We start from the raw sequence: 6,460 nt of genomic DNA, 5'->3' as shown, positions 1-6,460 counted from the left end.
ATCTATTACCCAATTAGAGGGAGGCATCCCTTGGGGTGGCTCCAAGGTGGGGGCAAGTAGTATCCATTTGTAACAAAAAAAAAGGAGTTGGATTCTTTGGAAAAATAGCAAATTAATATAAATAAATATGGCCGATCATACTTATCTTCCTTTTATCTTTATACAAATTTAATAGACACTTCAAATAAATTAGGCGAACGCAATAATAATCAACAGAAACCAAAAAAAAAAAAAAAATTAACAACACAAAATAAATTAAGACACCAAATTTTTACATGGAAAAACCCTCTCAAGGAAAAAACTATGGTACCTGGTCCAGTAAAATCTTTCACTATCAAATAATGAGTTTACAACAATATTCTTTGCTCAGAAAAACTAGGAGAGACTACGGAAATATATCTACACAATTTGTAGTAAGAGTCTCTAATTCGGGCTTTAACTTCGATGATACCCCTTGAACAATAAAAGCAACCCGTCGAAAAATTGGGTTCTGCATGCAAGAACGATTGCCCCTTCAATCTTGGGGTCGAGGTCGCCATGTTGTGATCGAACCATCAAATCTTGCATAGTTGGATGCGAGAGATACTTCACAGGAAGTTCGTACCTCTTCTTCTCTTTGCCCACATAGACTGCAACGTGACCTTTTCTTGAAAGGTGATTGCCTCTTGCTTTCTCGTCTTTCATGTTTAAGTTGTTGACGATGGAGTGAACGAGCTTTGAATAATAATGCATGGTTTTGTTTGAACTTTGAGAGTGAGTGATGAATTGGAACTTAGGGTAGGGTAGGGTTTGTTTAAATAGGAGATTCAACAGCGTACCAAGTACGTCAATTAGTAATTAATTTACTACAAGGAATAGGAATATAATATATGAACGTAACCGTGTTTCACTAGGATTAAGAAACTTAATCTAAGTCGTAACACTATCCTTGTTATTAAGGAAACTGTACCCTCTCTATAAATAATATTGAAATTTATTTAGAATTAATTTGTTGATTTTCGTTATAAATAATTTCAGTCCAGAATTGTGTGGCACGATATGATTGGCCGACATTCACCCATCTTGGCTATAGATCGTGAGGTAATACCGTAATAACCCATCGATTTCATTTATTTAATTTTTTTTAGGTCCTTAAATTCCATTATTGGTCACGCTAGAGCCTTTTTTTTTTTTTTTTTTTTTTTTTTTTTTTTGAGAGAGGTCACGCTAGAGCTGATTCGTACAAAATGAGAGCAATTTTTACTCCTTTTCAAATTTACCTTAGATGATTAGTAAAAGTAAGGGATCAGTGAATTTTTTTTTTTTTTTTTCTAATTAGGTTAGTGATAATGTAATTTTTTAAAAATTGGAATGGGAAAAAAATTTCTGATTCTGTGGCTTTTTCTTGTAAATTGTAAGAGTTCTGAGGTTCTGATGACTGATGTGCATTTGAAGTGGATTGGTTTAAAACTTTAAATTAAGGATTAGTGATTCTCATACGTTACTTTGTGTGTGTTAATTTTTATGAGCATGTTATAGATTTTAGTAACTGTGTTAACTAATTTTTAGTATTTTACAATTTGTGTAGAGGTACTCGCAGAATTAATGATTTGCATGTGTTACTACTAAAGATGTGGATATACCTCACCATTGTACGTAATTATCGATAATATTCATTTGGGTCTATTTGGAACGTAGAGGGATAGAGGGACATGGAGGGCAGAGGAGGGATTAATTTAGGGCATGTCAATTAAGGAAGTAAAGAAAGTATGACTTTGAAACACTCCTTGATCAAAAAATAATGAGTTTACAACAATCGTCCTTAACCATAAGAGATACTAGAGGCTACCATAATATATATATACAAAAATCTTGGATCATAGCGTCTCTCCGGCTTAAATTCGAAACACTCCTTGACCAAGAAGAAAAGTAAATTGTCAAAGAATTGCGTTCTACATGCAAGCACAATTGCCCCATGAATCTTGGTTTCTAGCTCGCCATGTTGTGACCAAACCATCAATTCAGCCTATTTGGTCCAATTGGTCTATTTCGGTCCACTCTTATTTATTTTGGTCCACAATTCAATTTAATTTAGTTCATTCAGTCTATTTAAATTAGTCTATTTTGGTCTATTGGATCTTATTTAGTCCATTCGGTTCACTTTGGTCCATTTCAATGTACTTAAAAATGGTAAAAGACAAGTTTGGGTTGAGTGCATAGTTTTAAATTAAAAACCAAAATGGTCAAATAACCCAAAAAGACCGCAAAAGGATCTGATTATTTTTAAAACCATGGTTGAGACTTGAGATTACCTATTCTAAATTGGAATTTATTAAAAAACTACGTAAAGATATTTAAGCACTTAAATGGTGTTGTTGTTTAGTTGCAAAATAAATTTTGAGTTGATGCTAATGTATATTTTTTTTAAAGAAAAGTTGTCAATAACATATAAAAAAAATCTAAAATCAAATAGGATAAAATTCATTTTTTTTTAAACATAAATACTATTCTGTCTATCAACAAATGTAAAATCAATTAACAATAGTTTTATTTTATTTTTTAATTTTTATTATATATTATATGATATATTGGAAGTTGAAACCCTAAAACATTTTAATCAAAATTTTAAAAAATAAAAAATTGATACCGCATCAACAAAAGAAATTAACCGAGCATAATTATTCTCTCTTTAGTCTTTTATCTCTATGCAAACTTCAATAGGAACTTAACAAAAACAGAAAATTACAATAGTAATAATACAAAATTGAGTATTTTACATAATTATTATGGCGAACAACAAATCTCCGATTAAACAAATAGATTACAATTATGGTGAAATAACCCCAAAAATATCTTTATAAAAACAAATTTATTTGCTGCCGCATCAAACAAACGAAATAGAAACAACATATATATTGGAAGGATCTTGTAACAAATTAGGAAAAATAAAAATTGGTGTCAAAAATAACAAATCAATTTTTTGTTTCTCTTTTTACAAATTCAATTGGCACTTCAAGTAAATGAGTTATATAAACACAATAATATTAACCAATAGAAAGAGAAAAATAAACAACAACATACAATCAAGACACCATATTTTAACTTGGAAAAACCCTTCAATTAGAAGGGAAAAAAACCACAAGCCCAGTAAAATCTTCCACTATCAAAGATAAGGTTTACAACAATTTTCTCTAGAACAAAGGCTAGAGATTAGCAAAATATTAAAAAACACAATTCTTGAATCATGGGGCTTAACTCATCAACTCTATGCATGTGCTTAACTTCCATAATATATGGTCGAAGAACTCAGTTCTGCAAGTCAGCTCAATTGGCCCATCAATCTTGGTTTCTAGATCGCCATGTTGTGACCGCATGAGCAACTGTTGGATAGTTGGATGTGATAGATACTTCACCGGAACTTCGTATCTTTTCTTCTTCTTCTGTGCTTTGCCCACATATAATGGTACGTAGCCTTCTCTTGAAACTTGATTATTTTTTGCTGCTTTTTCATCCTTCTGTTTGTGAGGATTCTTGGAATGGCTTAGGCTTGGGCTTAGGTGTAACTTGTTGATGATTGAGTTGAAGTTCCTTCGAACTGAATTCATGATTTTTTGAATCTTGAGACGGTGAGAAAATTGGAGGGAAAAAAAAAAGCTTGATCTTGACAAGAATGTTGGGTTGGAGAGGATAATAGAAAGATATTATGAGTTTGTGATTGTGAACAGAGTAGTGGCTTGTTTAAATAGTTGAGCTCAATGCGTGAATTGTACATGTGATTGCTAGTTTACTACTAGGAAAAGGAATACCTTTTCATACTTGGAATATAAATCTAATCTTAATTGTCAAATATAAATAAATAAAACTAATCTTACCTGTACCATGACTATGAAACCTAATTCTTTTGTAACCCTTATTATCCTTGGCTCATAAGGATTGGGTTTATCGTTTACCGTAATAATAATAATAATAATAATAAAGCAAATTAATTAACTTGTAAAAGTTATCTTATCAGTCCAATAAACTTGCAAATAAAAATTAACTCAAATCTAAAACTTTAGGTGAAGCCCCATGATTTATGAAAGGATGAGCCCATTTATGTTAAATGAAAAATAAAAATCACAATTGGGCTAGGCAGAGTGGCCCGCCTAACATAATTCTAAACATTCTCATTACTCTCAATGTCACCAAGGGAGGAAAGAAAATCAGTGTGTGGGCCGAAAAGTAACATATTTTATGAGCTAAGATTAAGTAAGTAAATATATAACCAACACTTTGAGTAGAGTTTGTGGTGTGTCTTTGCATTAGAACTCATTTTTTCTTTCCTTTGTGTGTGTGTTTGTTTCTCAAAACATGAAAAAAAAAAAAAAAAAGAGTAAATCTAAAAACGAGGTCTACTAAGGTTTAAATAGAAAGTTAGAGCTTCCATTAATAAGTTAGAGCTTCCATTAATAATTTAATAATACTCAAAGTCATTCATATTTAATAAAATTGATGGGCTAGGGTAATGTTTGATAAGTTTCTTTAAGGTAATTAGGATTTTCAAATCTCATTTTGAGATCATTGTTAATATTTGTAAGGGGTGAATTTCTAACAGAGGAACCAGATGATTAGTCAAAAAATTTTGGGTGAAAGCCGATAAAGATGAAGCAACCTTCAAGATTTCAGACTAACTAGTGGGATTGGTAAGGGGCAGTCTAAAAGTAAAACTGGTGAAGAAATTCCTAGAGCATAAAGGAAAAAAAAAATGTAGAGTAACGATATATTGTGAGAGGGATGCACGTATATACCACACAACTGCAAACCACATATTATGAGAGGGATAGTGGGTATATCTTTTTCATAAGATAATCTGAGGCCTGTTGGGCTTAGGCCTTAATGTTTTTTCCCATTAATATTGCTTGATTACTGTACATTTATTTTTTTATAGAAGTAATTTTGACCAATGACGTTTACTTCTAATAATTATTCTTTATCATTAGATTAAGACACTAATTGATATTCAGCAACAAGATATTTTACCAATTGAGTTAATTGGAACACATGATACTATAAATTCTCAAATTTTGATCCTCAAAAATGGCATGTTAGGAAAGTTGGGAATAGGTGTAACATTAGTAATTAAATTTTAAAATTGAAAGAACAATAGAAAGGTTAAAATGAGAATTCTTTATCATCAGACTAAGACACTAATTGATATTCAGCAACAAGATATTTTACCAATTGAGTAATTGGAACACATGATACTATAAATTCTCAAATTTTGATTCTCAAAAATGGCATGTTAGGAAAGTTGGGAATAGGTGTAACATTAGTAATTAAATTTTAAAATTGAAAGAACAATAGAAAGGTTATAATGAGAATGGTAGTTACACACTTACCCATCACTACAATTCAATAACATATTGGTTAAAGTTGGTATGAGTATTTTGTACGATTAAATTTAGAAGTATCTAGCAATTTCTGATGAGGAAAAATCTCTCATGCGCCAAGCGTATGGGACCTGCTTCTCATAAGCAAGTGGGCTCCACATGTGTAAGGCCCACCTGCTTGTGAGAGGTTGGTCTCATACACTTGGCGCATGAGATACCAGCTCTTTTGATGAGCACATGTGAGGTCCAAACTCCAAACTCCAAACTCCAAAAGATTTTGTCTCAAGATTTTACTTATAGGATCTCTCATCTCTGTTTGCTTTTCATTCTAATTCTTATTAGGCATGCGTTTCAAAAAAGTAGGCAAAAGATTTGTAAAAGTGAAATATAGCTGGTGAGTGCTTTTGAAGCTTTTTTTTTTTCCCTTCATACTTTGCCATAAAGATTTGTGGAAACAATTTATTTGAGTATTTGTCGGTCCCCACTACTGAGATTCATGGTACTCTACGAATACGATACGAAACTCAGCTGCTAAAATATATGTATTATATGCTAAAGATGTAAAAAGACTAAAAGATATATATATTATAATAAAAGAAGTTACTTGTAATTTAATTCTATAGGGGTAATCAAAAGCTAGCCCATATGAATCATTAGAATGTGTTATTTTATTTTATTTTTTTAGAAGATAGAATTAATGTGTTACTTTACACTAACGCATACAATGGGGAAGCTTTTTCAATCTTGATTAAATAAGGTTATAGAGTTTGCAATTAAATATACTGTTTGTTTTTAGACCCCTTAAACACAACCAGATTAACCTAGTTATTTAGTCAAGTGATTAATTTAGGTAAATTATGCAGATCTAGGTTAACACATATAAATCATATCATTGACAAGTGTGGAAAATAAAGAACACAATGATATGATAACCCAAGAAAACTAAACCGGTAAAAAATCTGGGGAAGATTTAACCTAACTATCCTTAAGGTAAAACGAATCCACTATGAAAGAATTGAAGTTTACATAATAGCTACTTAGACTACTAACATCCTATTGCTACATCGAGTAGGAAACTTACTACCACGACCACGTGACAACTCCAAGTCCAC

This window comes from Quercus lobata, chromosome 7, assembly GCF_001633185.2.
Source record: "Quercus lobata isolate SW786 chromosome 7, ValleyOak3.0 Primary Assembly, whole genome shotgun sequence".
Taxonomy (NCBI): domain Eukaryota; kingdom Viridiplantae; phylum Streptophyta; class Magnoliopsida; order Fagales; family Fagaceae; genus Quercus; species Quercus lobata.
Note: the sequence above shows the minus strand (reverse complement) of the source record.